The sequence below is a fragment of the Pantherophis guttatus genome, chromosome 7, assembly GCF_059756535.1.
Source record: "Pantherophis guttatus breed Tessera chromosome 7, ASM5975653v1, whole genome shotgun sequence".
Taxonomy (NCBI): Eukaryota; Metazoa; Chordata; class Lepidosauria; order Squamata; family Colubridae; genus Pantherophis; species Pantherophis guttatus.
This window is the reverse complement of record NC_142069.1, coordinates 42,817,005-42,838,285: the sequence shown is the minus strand read 5'-3', so window position 1 is coordinate 42,838,285 and position 21,281 is coordinate 42,817,005. Positions and strand designations below refer to the sequence as shown.

The following is a 21,281-nucleotide window of genomic DNA, read 5'->3' as shown; positions in this document are numbered from 1 at the left end:
CTGCAGCACTCGGGACTAAACTAACAATACCAAACAAACAACCAGAAAATGAAATAGAAAATTCTAAACTACCATCTACCAAAGGCCAAAAAGAAATAGACTGTCTAAAGAAAGGCCTAGCCACCCGAAGAAAGACAAGCTGGCAATCATACTTACCTACTGAAGAGCAGCTCCCTGAACAACCCGACTCCATTGGCAATGGCGGCCCGCCTCAAGCTCCACTTACTGACGACCTCAGAGAAGACTCCCCGACGAGCAGAGCAGCACCCCAGGCATTCTTCAGTCACCAGAGGCCCTCCCGAAACAAAGCAGAGCAACAGAAGGCCGTCTGGGACTTCACCCCAGGAGCTGCAGACACAGGAACCTCCCTCGTCGACTGCCGGAGAAAAATGAGGACTGAGCATGCCCAGAACGAGCCTGCAAAGAAAGAAGAAGGAAACATAAATACAAGTCAGCGCAACATAGAGATAAGTAAATACAGACATACATCTACCATACCCAGGCCTTATTGTGAGTATGCTAAGGTCTTAAATCATGGACAGCTACTAAACATGAATAACACTTCACTACACTCAGGGACAATACCTCCAGACTTTATAAAATTGAAATTAGATGGAAGCAACTTAATGGAATGGGACCAGTGTTTACAGATTGTATATTTGAAAGAAAATGTTTTATTTTTTATTGATAACCCACCAAATAAGCCTTGGACCTATGAAATAGACTGCCTCCATCACAAAGCATATTATATATTAATTGTCTCTATTTCCCCAAGTATACTTCCCAGTATAGAGCATAATTTAACTGTATTTGAAGTATATCAAAAATTATTCAGACTGTTCTATAGCAAAAATGTAGCCACCACCACAAAAATCTCTAGGAAATTCTATTCTGCCAAACTAAAACATGATACCTCCATGAGTGAACATATCTTGAATCTAAACGCTGTAAGAGCAGACCTTATTCAAAGGGGAGAAACCATTTCTGACAACACCATGAAAAGCATTATAATTAACTCATTAGATCACAGCTGGGATAACTACATTACCTTAATAGATAACCTAAGTATAGAGCAAATTACTTTAGAAAACCTTACCAATAAGCTTATTACTGAAGATAGACTTAGAAGAGAGCAATATACACAACAAAGAGAAGGTAGAAATCAAAGGAGGACTGATTTCAGGGCCAGAGACAGATACCCACATGAATGTCTCACATGTGGATCTGAAAGACATCAGAGTAGAGACTGCCCCAAGAATATAGGATACAGTGTCTCATATAAACACAAGGATAGGAGAATACACTTTTTAGACAGAACTTCCCCAGATTACAGGTATAGGAGAAGAGAATCACCACACTCTAGAGAAAGACAAACGTACAGAAATAACCCTAAAGAAAATAAGAAAGGATCACTATATGGAATAAGAAACAATAACACTTTGATGTCTGATTCACTCAACACCTGGCTCATAGATTCAGGAGCCACATGCCATACAACTCATAATAGAGAAATATTAAGCAACTTCACTGAAAAGAAATATTACATTAAAGTAGCAAACCAAAATAAAGTCCTAGTGAGACGAATGGGAGACACGCATATAAAGGGTATAGGAAAAATAGAGGGGGTACTATTTGTGCCCGAAATTCCAAATAACATATTGGCACCCCTAAAATTAAGCATAGAGAATGAGATAGAAACCACTTTCAGAGGTGGAAAGGTATTTATGACTAAGAACAACAGAAACATAGGTAAACTATTTACAAATGATGGACTAACATACCTACTGCCACAAGATAACGAACTAGTCTATGCAAACTATCAATTAAGAAACGAAAAGCCAAATTCAGATAGCCATGATGAAAGTAATAATAAGAATGCATCGACCACTGATACTAATATGTCTGAAAATTTAAACAATGGAAGACCTATTCACGATAATTGTAGTCACTTACTCCACAGAAAGCTAGGACACGCGAGCTTCCCAGTCATATGAAAAATGTTAGAGTGTTCCGAAGATTTAAAAATAAAGAACTGTAAAAATTACTTAGAATGCTCTGTGTGCAATTCATCCAAAATTAAAAACAAACCAAAACCCAAAAAAGCCACTCGCACCACACAATCAACCTTTCAACTAATTCATATGGATGTAGTAGGCCCATTAAAACCTTCAATTAAATATAAAAAAAGATACTTTCTGACCATAGTCGATGACTACAGTAGATTCGGTTTTGTATACACCCTTAATCACAAAAGTGAGGTTTTCAAAAAATTTAAGGAGTTCTTTAAAATGGTAGAAACACAACACAATACCAAAATTAAACAAATAATGACTGACAGGGGGTCGGAATTCCTATCCAACGAATTTTCAACTTGGCTAAAATCACAAGGAATACTGCACTTTAAATCTTGTCCATTTTCCCCATTCCAAAATGGAGTTTCTGAAAGGAAAAATGGTTTGCTACAAACCATGGTTAAATGTGTGTTAGATGATGCTGGCTTAAACCAATCATTCTGGGCTGAAGCCCTTACTTATTCCAATTACACTATAAATCGCTTATGGTCCAGCACTATCAACAAGACCCCATACGAACTCATGTATGGAAGGAAACCAAAAATTGGGCATTTGCACGTATTTGGTGTATCTGCTGATGTATATGTGCCCTCACAATTAAGGCGCAAAGGAGAGAAAGTATCCAAAAGACTGATATTTATGGGGTACGAATCAGGAACCAAGGGATATCGCTTCATTGATAAAAATAACCACTTCATTGTATCCAGATCTGCCGTGTTTCATGAACACATGAACTGGTCAAAATTACATCGCAATGAAATTTACCCAGAATCAAAAAATATTACACACACGCACACAAACATCACACATCAGATACGAACCCCAAATCCACATCTACAAACAGAATCAAATGCCCAGTAATAGTTAATGATGAATGGAAAAAAGGACACCCCACTTTGAAGGTAGATCAATTAACCGAAAAAGAAGCTAAGTATATGCATAGCGATGAACATCCCCAGAATAGGCCCATTAGATCCAATAGGGGCATAATCCCTAAAAGATTAGATGATTACGTACTGTCTATCCAAGCTAAACACCTGACTCCCAACACATATGATGACATACTTAAGCTACCCATAGAAGAAAAAAGTAAGTGGGAGGAAGCAATGAAAAAAGAGATGGACAGTTTGAGAGAACTAAATGTATATACACCAACAGACCTACCCACTGAGAAATCCCCCATTGGCACCAGGTGGATCTATAAAATCAAAGAGCTAGAGGATGGTAAATTCCTATACAAAGCCAGGTTAGTGGCTCAAGGCTTTGCCCAAAGATTTCCGGATGACTATGAAGACACTTACTCCCCAACTGTTAGATCAGAAAGTGTGAAAACAGCACTAGTGTTAGCTTCTATCTTAAATCTGGAAGTATATCAATTTGACGTGCAGACAGCCTATCTGCACGCCGATCTAGATAAAGAAATTTATGTGAAAGCACCCCCGGAAAAAGATACAAAAAAGGGAGAAATTTGGCTATTGAATAAGAGCCTTTATGGACTAAAACAGTCTGGTAAGCGATGGTATGAGTGCTTATCAAAGATACTTAAAAATAGGACTTCCGGTTTCCCTGTATTCGGCGACGGCGGCGCCTTTTGAAGCTCCGCCAGCCCCGCCGCCTGTAGAGCTGCTTCGCGACGAAGAAGCGGCTCGAAAACTTCAAAATCCACAGGATTGATGAAGTAGAGATCGCAGGGCACAGGTCGAGCCCCTGTAACCCCCCAGGGAAGTTTCTGGGGAGAGAACAGGCGTGGCTCCCTCCCAACCTGCTGAAACTCCGGGCGACGTGGGACGATTCTGCTTTTGCAGAACAAGCCGGCTGCAGGAAACTCAAAGCGAAAAGAACCAGCTTTAATAAACAGCGAAACTACCTGAATCCTGAAACTTGGAAACACAAGTATTAGCGCTTTGTTGACTTTTTAATCTGAGAAAAATGCGAATGAGTGAAAGTGCTTTGAAAAAACATGGCGCTCAGCCTTAGAGTTAACGAGCCAGCGAGTGTGGATTGGTGAAGTTATCTTGCTTTGTTACAAAGTTTCCAAGTTGCTACAAAGTTGCCTTGTTTGTAATAAGAGAAACAAGTGGAAAATTTCTCCCTTTTCAATACTTGACTTTGCTTTACTTCAACCTTTATTTGATCAAATCTGGGGGACTTTTTTAGAAGTCTTTGTGCAGGAGGGAAAGGAAAAGGAACTTCCCTCTTTAGAAAAACTAGATCACATGGCAGGATGGCTTCAAAGAAGCAGGAAGGGAAGGCAACAGGGGGGGGATCCCCCACACACAAACATGAAACGCAGCTTCCCCCTGCTCAACAGCTACAGACTCAGAAAAAAGAATTTGATGTGGGAGATTTAAAAGAATTTATTTCTAAAACTTTGGATGATAAATTTCAAAAATCTCAACAGGAGATAGATGATAAACTTCAAAAATCACATCAGGAATTTATGCAGGAAATTAATGAAGTTAAAGATATGGTGAAACAGAACCAAAACAAGGTGACCAAAAAAATATCAGAAGTGGCATCTGGCCTGGCAGAATTTATTGGGAAAGTTGATTTTAAAGTTGAAGAACTTAAATCAGAAGTTAATGTTAAGATGAAAGACAATGATTATAAAATTGCTGATGTTGACAATAAAATGCAAAGAGTTGAAAACGAGATTGTCATGATACAATTCAGGGCAATGGAGTTTGCTATACGGCTTCGAGGAATTCGAGAGGAGGAAAGACAGGATTTGAGACAAGTTTGTTCTGAGGCCCTGGCCAAGATTCTACAAGTTAATCCTGATGTGGTTTTTCACAAAATAGACAAAATTTACAGAGTGAACTCCTGGGTGGCCAGACAAAGACAATTACCTAGAGATGTGGTCATATATTTTACAGATAGAGAAATAAGAAACGATATCCTGCAAAAATCCTTTTACACTTCTGTACAAGTGGGGGGCTCACGAATTGGAATTTATAAAGAATTGCCTCCTAAAATGCTGAAAGCTAGAAAAGAATTTGGCTTTCTTGTTAAGGAATTGCAAAATTTACAGATACCTTTCTGGTGGGATGCACCAGTTGGCATAATTTTCAGATACAAGGGAGAAAGATACCGTTTGAATACCGTGGAGAAGGCACAGCACTTCTATACTACTATTCTTAAGGAAAGAACACCATCTCCACGTACATCTACAGTTTTGGAGATTAAAGAGAGTGAAGAGAAGCAACCTCAACGAGAATTGCAAGAACAGTCTAAGCAGGAATTAGAGGAAGTGCAAGGTGCAGAAGGAGGTTTTCTGGATGAGCCCTTGCTGGAATCTTCTCCAATCTTGGACCCGGTTCGGATGATTGAAGTTAAGGATCAACGTGTAACTCGAGCTCAATCTAAGTTACTTAAACAAAAGCAACAACAACAACAGGAAAGACAAGACAAGGAGGCAGTTAAGAGTACTGCACAAGAGACTGGAGCCATGGGGGGAGCGAGATCGAAGCTTTCGGATGACCTTCAATTATTTTGCTCTTTGCTCCAGAAAGAGGGTGATGATGTTTAAGTGTTTATCTTGGAATGTTAATGGGTTGAATTCAGCACAGAAAAGGAAGAAATTATTTACATATTTGAAACAATTTAATAATGATATAATTTGTCTACAAGAAACGCATATCACAACTCAAGATCAAAAATATTTGATAAACTCCAAACTAGGAACACATTTTATATCTTCAACTTCGCAAAAAAAGAATGGTGTGGTTATTTATGTAAATAAAAAGTTAACAGCTAAAGTTATAGAAGCAGATGAAGATGGTAGGTTTGTAGCAATTGAATTGCTTACAGTAAATGGCCAAATTCTTCTGATTGGAATTTATGCTCCCAATCAACAACAGGACTATTTTTATAAGATGTTACATACTAAAATATTGCAATGGGATTACAGATCTATTTTAATTATGGGAGACTGGAATGGAGTAATCGACTCTAAATTAGATAAAAAGAGTTTGGCAAAGTCTAGGATCAGATTACCACAGACCTTTTTTGACATGAAAGAAGATATGGAACTAAAAGATGTTTGGAGAATACATAATTCAAAAGAATTGGACTACACTTTTTTTTCTGACAGACACAGATCCTTCTCTAGGATTGACTTCATTTTGTTGACAGATGATTTACTTGTTAAGACAAAAAGAACAAAGATTTTTCCAAGAACTTTGACTGACCATAGCCCAGTATGGATAGAAATTGAGATGGACAAGGTTGAGAGACGTTCTTGGAGATTAAATGAGAATTTGTTTAGATATGAAAAAAATACAACAGAACTTAAAAAGCATTTGAAAGAATTTTTTGAAATAAATTTGAATAAAGGTACCCCAATTGAAATTGTGTGGGACGCAAGTAAAGCTTATATGAGAGGGGTACTTATCTACATGAACTCTAAACATATATTGTTCTGACAAAAGAAAAGATCTGAACTGGAAATAGAAATAAAGAATAAAGAACAGTTACTTATTAAAAATCCAACAGATGAAAGAATACGTAGTGCTATAAAACTTTTGAAAGACCAATTTCAAATGCTTATGGCGGAACAAGTTGCAACAAACTTACAATATGTGAAGCATAACACATTTTGTAACGCTAATAAACCAGGTAGATGGTTGGCTTACACATTGAGGAAAAAACAAAGTATACGGACTATTGATAGTATTGATATTGGAGGGAAAGAAATCTTTCAACAAAAATTAATTAAAGAAGCTTTTGTGGACTATTATACTAAATTATATGCTAAAGAGGAGGTGCAGAATGGACTTATAGAAAAATATTTAAACGATAAAAGAGTTACAAAAATTACTGATCAACAAAAGGACAGAATGAATTATCCTATAACAGAGGAGGAGATAATAGTAGCAATTAAACAGTTAAAAACAGCCAAAGCTCCTGGCACGGATGGTTTGACCGCAGCGTATTACAAAACTTTGCAAGCTGAAATGGTGGAACAACTTAGAGATTTATTTTGCAATATTCAGCAAGGGGGTAAAATACCCCCATCATGGACAACAGCTTACATATCTTTGATATCAAAAGAACAAATCGGTCCTAAAAAACCAGAGAACTATAGACCAATATCTCTTTTGAATACAGATTATAAAATCTTTGCGAAAGTACTAGCCAACAGGTTGATGCCAGTAATTCAAAAGGTGATTCATGATGATCAAGCGGGATTTATCGAGGGCAGGTACATGAAGGACAATGTAAGGCAAGTAATAGATTTATTGGAATATCTTGAGAAGAATAAACAGATTCCTGCAGTGCTGGTCTTTTTGGACGCAGAGAAGGCCTTTGATAGAGTGGATTGGAATTTTCTACTAAAGACTTTAAAAAAGATGGACTTTGGGGATCAATTTATACAGGCGATTTCAGCAATTTATCAAGAGCAAAAGGCACAGATCATTATTAATGGAAGTCTGACAACAGAGTTTAAAATTGAAAAAGGAACAAGACAGGGATGTCCGTTGTCCCCACTTTTATTTATTTTAACACTAGAAGTCTTGCTAAATACAATACGGGACTCTAATATCTTGAAAGGTATAAAGATTAGGCAAGAGGATTACAGAATAAAGGCATTTGCAGATGATCTGGTTGTTACCCTATCACAACCAATGGAATCAATAATCTTGATGAAGGACATTATACAAGACTATGGTAAAGTTTCAGGTTTTAGACTGAATCCAAAAAAGACTAAAATGATAGCTAAAAACATGACACAAGATCGTAAATATGAGCTTGAAAGGAGGGCAGGTTTTGAGACTGTACCTAAGGTAAAATATCTAGGAGTTCAGGTTGCAGAATCAAACATGAAATTGTTTCAAAATAACTATGAGGTGTTGTGGCGAGAGGTGCAGAAAGATATGGAGACTTGGAAAAAACTGCAGCTGTCTCTACTTGGAAGAATAGCAGCAGTTAAGATGAATATTTTGCCAAGATTTCTTTTTTTGTTTCAAATGATTCCGGTGCTTAAAAGTGATAAACAATTGAAAGTTTGGCAATCTGGAGTGAATAAGTTCGTCTGGAACGAGAAGAAGCCGAGAGTGAAATTGAAAATTATGCAAGATGTTCCAGAAAGAGGAGGTCTTAAACTTCCAAACCTACAGCTATATTATGATGCAGCAGCTTTAACTTTAACAAGTGATTGGTTTGGAAGTAAAAAGGTTGCAATATTGAATGCAGAAAGTTTTGATCTTGAATTTGGATGGCATGCCTACTTATTTTATGATGACAAAGTTGATAAAGTATTTAAAAGTCATATACTTAGAGACTCTTTGATGAGAGTTTGGAAGAAGCACCGACTCAAATGGGATTATAAAATACCGTTATGGCTGGATCTTGGTCATACTTTGTGGAATACAAATATAATGTCACTCGGGGGGGTTTTATACAAAGAGGTTCTTTTTACAGATGCGGGCAGATGGCAGCTGAAGACATTGCAGACACTGTTGGACGAAGGGATTAATTTAACTTGGTTACAATATAATCAATTACAATTGAGATGGAAAGAGGACCAAAAAACTGGTATTATGTTGCATGAGGAAGAATTGGTTAGACATATAAGAGAGAAAGGTCCAATGCATATCAAGAGGCTTTATAATGTTTTGCTAGAAAGGGATTCAGAAACTGAATTAGTTAAAGATTGTATGATTAAGTGGGCACAAAATTTTGAAGAACCAGTGATGTTGGAAACATGGGAAAAAATTTGGGTTCAGAATGTTAAATTTACACAGTCGCAGAACCTGAGGGAAAATTTCTATAAAATGTTTTATAGATGGCATTTAGATCCCAAAAAGTTGTCATGTATGTACCCTAATGTTCAGCCAAAATGTTGGAGATGTGAATGTTTGGATGCTACGTATTATCATGTTTGGTGGACCTGTAGGAAAGTTAAGGCTTTTTGGATAAAAATTTGGTGGGTCATGCAGAATGTTTTGAAGAAAAAAATTCAATTCTCTCCACAATTGTTTTTATTGGGTATAGTTAAGGGTTTTACATTGGGTGAAACAAAATTGATATTGTATATGATAACAGCAGCAAGATTGTTGATAGGTAAATACTGGAAGAATGAAGCTTTGCCCACTATCAAGGAATGGACTTTGAAGATGGCCAGTTTTGCAGAGATGGCGAAGATTTCAGCATATTTAAAAGATTGTTCACAAGAGACTTATGAATGGGAATGGAAAAGGTGGATAGAATATGTTCAGAACAAATATTAAACTAGAAAGTATCAAATAGCTTTTATTTGAAAATAATGTATTGGAAATATTTTAAAGTAATGAGGTAAAGAGAAAAATTATACAGGGGAGGGAGGGGTTCAAGTTTATATATAAGTGTTATATTAAGGGTTTTTTATGAGTATGAGTATATTATAGGGAAGTCTGGGGGGAGGGGAGGGTTAGGGAGGGTTAGGGAGGTTGGGAAGTCTGGGGGGGAGGTGGGGGGGGGGAAAAGGGGTGAAAATGTAATTGTAAAACTTTTGCAATAAAAAAAAAAGATACTTAAAAATATAGGCTTTGTAGCTACTTCGTCTGATTTTTGCTTTTTCACGAAAAAAAATAATGATTCTATTGAATATGTTTTGATTTATGTTGATGATATATTGTATTTTGGACCTGACAAAATTAAATGTGATAATTTCGCTGAACAACTAGGCAGAAATTTCAACTTAAAAATATTAGGAAAGGTAAATAAGTATTTAGGAGTCCAAATTGACAAAACAGATAAGGGGTTCAAATTATCTCAGAAAGACAAGATTATGGAACTCATACAAAAATGTAACTTGATTAACTCAAAAATTTGTGATACTCCTATGTCAACTGATTTTTATAGGAATGTGTATAATGAGTACGAACCATTCAAGGATAACACTTTGTATCGATCGATTATTGGGTCCTTATTATACATATCTAATTGGACCAGGCCTGATATCACCCTTGCCGTAAATTTGTTGTCAAGACATGTAAGCAATCCTAACTTATACCATTGGGAGGGAATTAAGAGGATTCTAAAATATCTAAAATCTAGCATTGATGTGTGCTTATTCTTAGAACCATTCATTTCTGAAAAACCAACTTTGACCTGCTACGCTGATGCTGATTGGGCTACTGATTCAAAAACCAGAAAAAGCACTTCTGGATATGTTTTTCTTATAAATGGCTGTGCGGTGCACTGGTACACAGGCAAACAGAATTTAATTGCCACTTCTACAGCGGAAGCCGAATACGTTTGCTTATCCAAAGCGGTCAACAATCTAACTTGGTTCGATGATTTGTTATCCAATGTGTGGGATGAACCTGTTTATCCAATTATTATCAATGAGGACAATAAGGCAGCAATAGATATATCAGCTTCCGAAGCAATAGGTCAACGATCTCGACATATCGATATCAAATATAAACATGTGAGACAACTGTCAAGTATAGGATTTATTAAAGCTGTCCATTGCGATACTAGTGAACAAATTGCTGATATCCTCACTAAGCCATTACCAACCAAACAACATATGTATTTGACTTCCAAACTTAATGTACATATATAATCTTAATAACCCACCATTAGTTAGGTATTTTAGAGGGGGATTTGTTACAGATGAAAATACCTAACCTGATATCTGTAAATATGTATGCTTGTGTATATGTCATTGTGTGATGTCATTGTGTCACTTACCATTGGTTACTACTTACCATTAGCCCCGCCTCCTCTGTATATAAGTTCTCACTCCTCCCAGATTGATGCCTGTCTAATTGTGTTCCTGAGGAAGAAAAGAAATAAATATTACTATTACAAGAAAGTCTACAGTCTCTTATATATGGGCCTAACCAGGATAACCAAACTAGCAACAGTACAGTTTCTACAATAGTCTCAAAGAAATGGTGGCATAGAATCAATAAAGGAAGGATGGAAAAGCAGGGACAGAGTGAAATGTAAATGACAAAAATTAAAATATTTTTATTTATTTTAAATGATTAAACTGACTTGTTAAATTGTCCTGTGGCATGTTGTCCTGTAGTGCGTTGGCCACAGCGAGTTGGCTCTGGCAAGTTGTCCCATTCCGATTCCACCGTTAACTGGATTTTCTGAAATCTTGCTTGGCCCATACTATAGCGAAGCAACAGAAAGGGACACATTATCAACCTATAAAAATACTCAAGAACATTTAACCCAGGTAAGAAGGGTTAAATGTGAGAATTCTGCTAATCTTTGCACCACTTCTTCAGGGACTCTCAGAGAAGATCTTCTTTGATACATAATATAAATATTGATAATTATCTTGTTCTGTTATTGTCTACTTCTGGATAAATTTTACCTTCTCACTACTTTCAGGTATTGTAAATCATTACCACACATAACTTTTGTTAGAAGAATATAATATTGGGCCACTTAGTTTCTTTGCCTACCAAAATGTTTTATGAATTCTGTGTGTGAAAGTTCAATATACCACTTAGTTCAAAGATCTACCATGTATGTTTACAAGCATTTGAAAAATAGGCCTTACAGTTGTTTTGCATGATTTTTAAAAAATTGATACATTTGTAACAGCTTGCTAAAAAGGGAAGGAATGTAGTAAAATGTGGTTTGAGCAGCTATTATTGTAAACGGCAGCACTCCCTTCTCTACTAGGATTCAAGTGTTGTAGAGCCAGGAAATGACTTAGCACTGTATCTCCCTGCAGACTTCACTGCTACCCAGGCAATAACTGCTATTTGGAATAAATTTCTATCAAAATACTTACTGCCAGTCTGGAAATACTACACAAATATATATGTATAAAGTTCTAACTTTATGGAAATATTAACAGGAATTTTAAAAGTTACAAGTTATTTTAAATAGTTATTAAGTACACAAGTTGTTACAACACTTTTCAAAGGAGAATGTCTTAATTCAATGTTACTCAAATTTTCTGCAATCCTGACTACTGAATAAACATGTAGAAAATGCAAGACCCTCCTAATAAATAAATGTCCCCTCCCAACATTTTCATTTTTAAGAACACAGGAGTTCACATTTTTAGTAACTAATATTACTTCAATTTGGTCCATTTGTAAAGATACTTTAAAATAAGCTTTGTATCAAAATTGAATTCAAAAATGATTTACCACTTGAATTATTGTATGTGCCCAATGCCACAGTAACAACTACTTTTGTCATAAACTTGCAAGTCAAGAATATTCTTCAAGAAAAATCTTTTGAGAACTAAGGAGCTACTGATAACAGATGCACAGCCCAATGAAATCACATGTTAAATATGCTTGTATTTCCTATTTGCTCATTTCTTCTTCAGCTGCTTGTCAGAAATCACATTTAGTTGAGCACAGACAGACCGAAGGTGGTGACTGTGCTCTTTCCAGATGGTTATTGGCAGAAATAGAAAAATAATGCTGAGGCAGTGACTGGGCTCCTGCCAGGTGATTGTTAATACACATCAAGTTTCTTCATAACCAACCTATGCTAGCGATGATTAATTACAAAAGCCAATCTCTTTATGTTCTGGTTAGTAAGATTTACTAAGAAGAATGTTAAAGTAGAATGGAAGAATTCCAGAAAATTCTCTACTTTCAGGTAAGAAAACTATAAGTGGGGAAATTAGTACAGGAAGGGTTCTGGATCTTCTGCTTTCAGTGTAAAAGGGAAGGAAGTCTGTCCTTTTCATGAAGGAGGGGCAGGCTGCATTTGTTGATTGTTTTAGAAAAGCTATTAAGAGGTTTCATCAGGGTGAGAATTGGTTCTTATAGCAAAGACAGATGTTCAGGTTGATTCTTGGTGCATGATAGGGAAGCAATCTGAGATAGCAAGTAGACTCTAAGAGCTATGAATGTAGTTGCTGCAGCAAATTACCTAATGGATCACCAAAGTCCTCACTTTGAGAATTACTGAGGATTATTTTAAGTTAATATGTAAATTAAAATTTACAAGAGCGGCCAGTGCATTAGAACCTCTTCAGCTTTTAGGATCTTTTTGAGAAAGGAGGTAATTTTATAATAACTTTTCACCAACTTTTTCTCTAATAGAATGAAGAGGAAATCTACGCATCTATATAACTGCAGGTATAGTTGCAGATAAGTCATAAACTCGGGGAATGAATCTCTGAGTGATTTATGATTATGAATCATAAATCATTATCTTGCACATTTTGGCAGAATGATAGCTTTTTCCCTTGGTGATTTCAGTGGACCCATTACTGTCAAGTTGAAGTAATGAATTGCTGACCTGGATTTACCCCAATAATACTCCTTCTATAAATATAACATAATGAATTGTATATCTCAGGATATACAATTATGTTCTAAATTGTTCCAAATACTAATATACCAAAGCACCCTTTTTAATCTTAATAATGTGAGCCAATGCTCAGAAATAGGTACATATTTCATGTTTGCCCATTACATTTTCTTTTACTCTGCATGCAAGCTCTTATTTTCCTATTGTTGCTTTCTTATGTCAGTATAATATTGGATTGATTCACAAAAGATTTTGAGATCTCATCTAATGAAAGTATTAGTTCCTCCTTTACTAAGTTTGTGAATCTTTCTTCAGGCTTTTAATGCCAATGGAATCCTTTCTTTTAAAAGGCTTGTCTGCCTACGCAACTGTGTCTGCCATGGGAATACAATAATATATTCTCTGATGTATTGTGTGTATTTTTCCTTGTAAAAGGCAAAAATGAAAGTTCCTCAAAGGTTTTGCATCAGTCTAAGCAAGGCAGAGAAGCAGCAGAACCACCACTTCATCTGACACTTTAGTTCAAACTCGTGGCCCGTGGACTGGATGCGTCATGTGTTGGCCCCCCCAGCCTGGTTTAGCGAAGAGGGAAAAAGTCCAGATACATCACGATACACCACGGTGACAACGTGAGTTTGACACCCCTGCTTTAGTTCATTCATCTGAGAAGGTAGATACACTGAAATTTGTAGTTTAGGATGTTGGGAGGACAGTGAGCATTCTTCTAGGTAAAACAGACCAAAGCCTATAAGCAGTTTATATAGTTTTGCTACACTAATTAAGCTAGGTGGTTGTTATTTATCTAAAATCTCAAGAACATTTCATAAAATAATTTGAGGATCAGAATGCTATTTCCAACCCATTTATCATTCCTGCTCATGGCAGAGGAAACAAAATTCCTTTGTATAAGTAAGATTTTCTTAAGATCTCTCCACTAAAATAGCATGGTTTTAAAATATCAAGAAAAGTCTTCACAGATAGAGAACAGGCAACTTTGCAGGTACCTTTCTTATATATAAAAAGCTTATTGAGAATGGTATATGAGGTGATAAGAGTATCTAATGGTATCTAACACAATAGAAAACCAGATAAATAAGTAGTTCTTAGGGCTTTTTTGCCATGTCAGAAACTGTAATGGTATGTGGGAATGACTTGAGAAATGGGGAAGAGCTGCGGACTACACAACCATAATGTCCACAGAAACAAAAGAGGAATGGAGAAAGTGTCTCAGAAAGGACCATCTATGGTTTTCTGTACAGTAAAAGTAAAGGAGGAGAGAGGTGCTTACAATTTTGCAAGATTCTGTTAATGGTGACCTTATAATAAAGGTAGTGTTACTATTCATGGTTTGTGCTTTTTGTTTGGACTACCTCAAAGAGTTAACAGAAGCATTCTAACAACAACTGGGAACAGAATCAGTAATTAGCCAGAGAACACCCAAAACTTCACAAAGGCCATAATTTGAGCCATGACAATCTGTGAACAGAGAGAAGCAGATTCAGAACCACAAGACTTGTTTGTAACAGTTCAGAGAATTCCATGAATAGGTCCAAATGCAGTAAGAGTGGCAAAAATGCCAACCTAGAGTCAGAGTTGTTTCCAAAAGAGGAGCAAAAGCCTAGATTGCTGTCCTCTCAAAGAGGTATGCCGAGGTCCTTTGCCCAGCTTTCCGTAGCTGCACAGATACATTTGGGCTATGCTCTCTGCCAATAAGTAGCCCTTTATTATCTGAATCTGCTCTCATCTGCAGAAGCTCATTGCCTCCTGGAGTGTGTATGTATCTACTGGTCCTTCAGGCTGCTGGTTTGTGAGGTTTGTCTTTTTAATTTCTGATGTAGGGAATTCACACGAGCCTATTACACAATAGGCTGCCTCTGTAGCTTCACATCCTGTAGAACAGCTTTCCCCTGAGACTGTTACGTTGAGTTTTCATTTGAAAATTTGGCAGCAGACCCTAAGTGCAGTAGAGTGATGTGTTTCCTGGTAGTCTATTTTCTCTGTTATAACTATGGAATTGATTATTCTCCTTGAAATGTATGTATTATGATCTGGTTTTGCATTTTGTCCTATTATTCCTAAACCTGTTTTAATTCTAATATTAAGTTACCTCAGTGAATGGTGCAGGAGAGAGAGAATACAGCGGTTACTTACAGACAAGTATGTGACTGAGTAGATTTTCTGAGTACAGTTCTATTGCACTGGGTTGCATACATTTATTTTATAAGATTTATGGGATTTAATCTGGAAAGGAGAGGAACGTTACTTTCTGCCTTGCTTAGAATCAAAGAAATGGACACACATTAAATTATCTGAAAATAAAGGAATTATGATTTATGCTAAGGGAGTCAAACTGGCAGCCCGTGGAACAGATGCATCATTACGCCCACCCCAGCTCCGCAATAGGGAAAAACATTGTGAAACATCACGTGATGGTAATGTGACATGGTGAGTTTGATTGGGATGAAGAAAATTCCTAGGCTCTAGAAATGACAGGGCTATTGTATTTTAATGCATTTCATCCATACATTTATACACTACAGCATAATAACAATGTAACTATAAAAGGTAAAGTATGTTGGTAAAATATTATATCAGGTTATTTAATAGGGTATATAACAATTCAACTAAGCTGCTGTCTGTGCATCTAATCATTTTGCCATCAACCTGGCATGCAAATTGGGAACAACTCCTTCCAGGATAAATAAATACATGTAAGTAGTAAAGCCTAATAGGTGCAGGAAAAGAATGAGAGAAGATCTCATAGAGTTATAATCAATATCAAGTAGCAAAGTCATGCTTTTCCCAAATACCTTATACGGCTATAGCCAGCCTTAGTCACTTCTTGCCAATTTATTTTCCCTTTGTGTTGGTGCCATGGTAACTCCTCTCAGTTTATTGTTGGCATACTTGACAGAGAAGTTCTCAGAGGATGAATTCCTTGACCTTCCCAGATGCTGCTTATTTGGAGTTCAGAAGCTTGTTTCTTTTTATAGGCAGCAAGTTATATTGGGATTTTCTTACATATGCAAATAAATCAGCTTGTCACTGATCAAGCAAGAAGCAACCTGCTTTTTAGCATCTGTTGCTACTTTATGTAGCTTCTTTTTAAATATTTCCTAAAATATTTTAATTCTATGACTTAAAGCAGAAGTAATGTTAAAATGTCAATTGTGCTCCAATGACAAATAAAATAGGCAAGCTGAGCTAATTAAAGTGCTGAATGTAGCAGTGTTGAGGCAAATGTTACAGTTAAAAAAACAGAATACAAGAGTTTTGAAAAAAAGCATTTGGAGATTATCTAACTCAGGATTTCTCGACCAGAGTTGCATAGAACCCTAAGGTTCTCTGAGGCGTTACCAAGAATTCTTTGGGAGATTATGATTTATTTTTTAAAAAAGCAGAAACCAAATAAAACCCTCCAAAAGTGGGTTGGACAGCAAGAGCATGCGGAGGCCCTGGGCGGGGTTGGGATTACACATGTGCATACAAGCGGGGAGGAGAGTAAAGCACAAACCAAAGAGGAGTAAATGACAAGGAGAGGAAGGAGGAGCAGCAGATAGTGAAATTGCACATGTGCAAGAGATGGTGCCAGAGCCTGAATACTGGAGATCTCCTTGCCAGCGCGGGCCTTTCTCCAGGTGCAATGGCCTGGGGGGCTCCATCTTAAAGTGAGTGCAGAAGATCTGGGGTTGGGCTGGCCCAGACATCACATGCAGCAGAAACTACCCATAGAGGGGGAGCGGAGGGAAGAAACACTTTAGTTTAAAAACACTGTTAATTCATAAATATAAGCCTACATGAAACAATGTATTTTTTGTAATTTCTGGTCTATATTTGAGCCAGATTGGCCGGGTTCCCTAAGACCTGAAAAATATTTCAAGGGTCCTCTAGGCTAAGGATCTGTAGCCCAATGCTGTGCCGCAGCAAATTGGGAACTGGGCCATGCAAGTGGCAGACAAAAATGCAGGTACCCGAAGCTACATTTGTGCAAATGGAGTGCTCACGTGAAAAACCATCCTCACCCCCCCCCCATCGCCAACAGCGCCAGTAGATCCAGAAAGGTTGAGGACCGCTGCTTTAGGCTAAAAAGTTTGAGAAAGACTGATCTAATCCAATCTCCTGCTAATTTTAAGAACATACTACTATGGCATCCTTGAGAGATGGATATTCAGTTTTCACTTAAATCCTTGCAGCAGAGGAAGTAGTTTGTTCCACTGCTGATACAGTATGTCTCTAATCATTGAGGTGGCTCAATTCAAAAGATCTGGATAAGGCAGCTTTAAAAAGGAACATTCAGCAACAAGGTTTTGTTTTGTTTTTTTGTTGGGAGACAGCAATAGTTCTAGAATCTAAAGTTTATTTAAAGTTTATTCTATGAGATCATCAAATTCTCAGGCTTATCATGTTAAATATCCCAAACTACCTGAAATTTTCAGTCTTGGCCAATAATGACCTAGACATTTTATATAATTTGGATTTATGCATTATGCTGCATCATTATAAAATAAAAATAAAAGCACAAGATGAGTCAAGAATCAGTTAAGTCCAACATTCTATGTTATTTGTTGGCTAAGCATTTGTGTGAATCCTACCAATTGTGACTTGTTCAGGAAATCATAGTTAAGTAAACATAGTTTTGCACTTGTTTGAGCCCATGGAATGTCAGACATGTAAGCAGACTTATTCAAAGCCCAAACCCAACCAAATATCTCACAATTTAGCATGAAACGTATCTGCTGCTAATCAATACAAATAATGCCTGTCTTATTACAACATGCTTAACTTGAAGAATAAATGAATAATAAACAACCAAATAGCTGGAATTCACATGATAAACTAAAAAAAATCCCCAAACACTAACAAAATGATGGAAAATATCAAGAATAAAACTTATGGTAGAATTTAACATATGGTAGAAATTCTAAGGGAGTTTAAAATGTTGTCTTTAAAATGCCTTGGAGAAAGGCTATGTAAAGGAATAGTACCTCATGGATATAAAAATTGGTTTTGACAAAATTTCTGACCCTAAGATCTCCTCAGGAAAAGGTCCATGAGATGCCATGGTATTTGGGGTCATGGGCTCCCCTTGAGGAGCACTCGGGGGCTCCAACTGGTGCAGAATGCGGCCACGTGGGTACTTATGGGGGCGACATGGCGCTCCCACGTGACACCTCTCCTGCGCGAGCTGCATTGGCTTCCAGTGGTCTTCCGGGTGCGCTTCAAGGTATTGGTTCTCATCTTCAAAGCGCTCCATGGCTTAGGGCCCGGTTATTTACGAGACCACCTTCTGCCTCCGATAACCTCCCACCGGCCAACACGCTCCCACAGAGAGGGCCTCCTCAGGGTGCCGTCCGTCAGGCAATGTCGGCTGGCAACCCCCCGGGGAAGAGCCTTCTCTGTGGGGGCACCCGCCCTCTGGAATGAGCTACCCCCAGGGATACGACTGATCCCAGACCTCCATACCTTTCGCTGGGCCCTGAAGACTTTTTTATTTCAGCAAGCCAGGCTGGGTTAAAAATCTTTTAATTGGGGAATTTTATGGGTAAGGGGTTTTAAATTGGGGAAGCCAAAGATAAATTTAATTTTGTTTTAAAGTATTTTAATATTTGTATTGTGTGTTTTTAATTTTGGCTGTTCACCGCCCCGAGTCCTTTGGGAGAGGGGGCGGTATAAAAATTTAATAAATAAATAAATAAATAAATAAATAATTTATTTCTAGGAAAACAGATAGGCTAAATCAAATGTAGCTGTTTTTCTATTGTTTGAGTTGGATGGGACTCTGTTCTCCTATTAGGTGTCTTATCACTCAGATATTCCTTTCCCTTTTTCCTCTTCACAACCTCAGAAAGCCCCAACTGCCCCTCCTCCCTGCAGTTCTGATCAGCTTCTTACCCTAAATCCGTGATGGCGAACCCATGGCACGTGTGACAGAGGTGGCACGCAGCACCCTCTGTGGGCACATAAGCTGTTGCCCCAGTTCAGCTCTGCTATGCATGCACGCGCACCTCCCACCAGCCGGCTGGTCTTCGGGTCTCTGCCGTGCATGCGCGGGGATGGGGTGCATGTGGGGTGCATGCATGCATGGGGGCCACATGTGGGGGGCCACATGTGCAGGAGGCGTGAGGGGGCTGCATGTGCATGCATGGGGGTGCATGCAGGGGCTGTGTATGCATGCAGGGGGTTGGGGCGCATGCATGGCTGCGCATGCATGCGCAGGGAGGTGGGGTATATGGAGTGCACGAATGTACGGGGCATGTACAGGGGGCGTGTGCACATGGGTCGGGGTGCATGCAGGGTCGCTACACATGCATGCACAGGGGCAGGGTACATGCACAGGGGCTGTGCACGCATTGGATTTTGGGGGTTCGGGCACGCACGCTTTGGACACTTGGTCTGGAAAAGGTTAGCCAATACTGCCCTACATCAGGTGAAACTCAAGGCCTGGGGGCTGGATCCAGCCCATGGGGTGCTTAGATCTGGCCCACGGGACTGCCCTGTAAACAGCGAAGGACTGGCCCTGCGGTGCCTCTGCCAGCAAAAATGGAACTCAGGAGGGCTGCTAGCAGAGGGTTGGCAGGAGGCCATGCTAGCCGAAAACAGAGCTCAGGAGCCAGTTTTCACTCGGGTCATCACAGGCACTACCAACACAAGTGATGTCAAGCTGGCCATGCCCACCCTGGCCAAGCCCCCCCTGCCCCCCCCGAGGTCAAACACAACCCTGATTTGGCCCACCCCTGCCCTAGATTATCTAGCTTCTAGGCTAGAAGCTCAATGCAAGATAAGTTACAATATACATGTACTTAAAGGAGGAACACAAGGGCATAAAAGAACACAGGGAGACCTAAACTGCTGGTTTCCATTAAGCCCCAGGCCTGGATAGGAAAGAAATCCACTCTCTCCTTGTATTAAGTGATTGTCAAGCTCTTGCAGTTGATTAGGAACTGAAAATATTTTTCTCCTTTCCCAGGTCAGAGCACCCTTGGCTTGTTTTTCCCAACTCACCTTCTCATCCTGGCAATTAAATGTTATTAGCTTACTTTTCTAAATAACTAGTGCATATGAGACAACTATAGATATGCACTACACAGCAAACAAGCAAATGAATTATGATGTCATGATGCAGATCTAACTTTCATATTTGCATAGTGACATTGAGGATATGTACATAAGTCACAAGGCTTATTTATAAGCAAGCTCTCTACTTATGACACCCAGCAATGTCTATCTGGTGCCTACATTATCATGCTTTCAGTATTAACTGAACATATTTGTTTTCTCAGAGATTTTAAAAAAAATATTTGTTTTTCAAAAATTATTTTGACAGCTGTTAGAACTGCCGATCTATTACTAATAATAGTAATATATTACTATTTTGTTAATAATTTTACTTTTAATGATTTTAATAAAGTGCAATTTTATTTGCTGATAATTCAACTATACTGTTGCTATATTTGCTCTTACATTATTATACAATATACTTTCAATATATCTTTATGTTAGCCATAAAATTGTGGTTTTGGCACAATTTAGAAATATAATATATAAATAGTATTACAAGGCTGGGGAAGCCCACTAAGCCTGCCATGAAATCACTACACAGAGGGGAGGGGAAAGAGGCAAAAATGGTGATCTGGACAATTTCATTTTGACAGCACTAATTCCAGACTGTGCATTTTGCATCCCCTAAAAAAGACTTTATTTAGAGTAAATCCTGGAAGGCCTTGAATTTTAACCTCAGGTGGAAAGATTACAAGTCTAAATGTCTTTAATAGTCCTAAGAATATTGACAAACCTCTTCATAGCTCCTTTTAAAAGCTTTAAGAAGAATTTTGCAGTTTGAAATTGATGGTGAAGAGAAATGAGGATCTTGGAAGGCCATTTCTTTCTAAAAACTGTTCTATCGGTTTTCCTTGATTTTTCTAATAAACATGCATCAATAAACTTTTCTACAACTACCATAACTGTTACATAAAG

At 38.0% G+C, this 21,281-nt stretch overlaps 1 long non-coding RNA gene across 1 annotated transcript in view; it reads right to left on the bottom strand.

The window, feature by feature from the left end:
• The window catches only part of LOC132712600 (uncharacterized), a 41,811-nt gene that overhangs the window by 3,644 nt on the left and 16,886 nt on the right, over window positions 1-21,281 (bottom strand). The window contains exons 2-4 of the long non-coding RNA XR_009623245.2: window positions 11,064-11,186; window positions 10,772-10,839; window positions 157-417 (exon numbers count right to left, since the gene is read on the bottom strand). This is a non-coding gene — a long non-coding RNA (uncharacterized LOC132712600). The remainder of the gene's footprint in view (window positions 1-156; window positions 418-10,771; window positions 10,840-11,063; window positions 11,187-21,281) is intronic.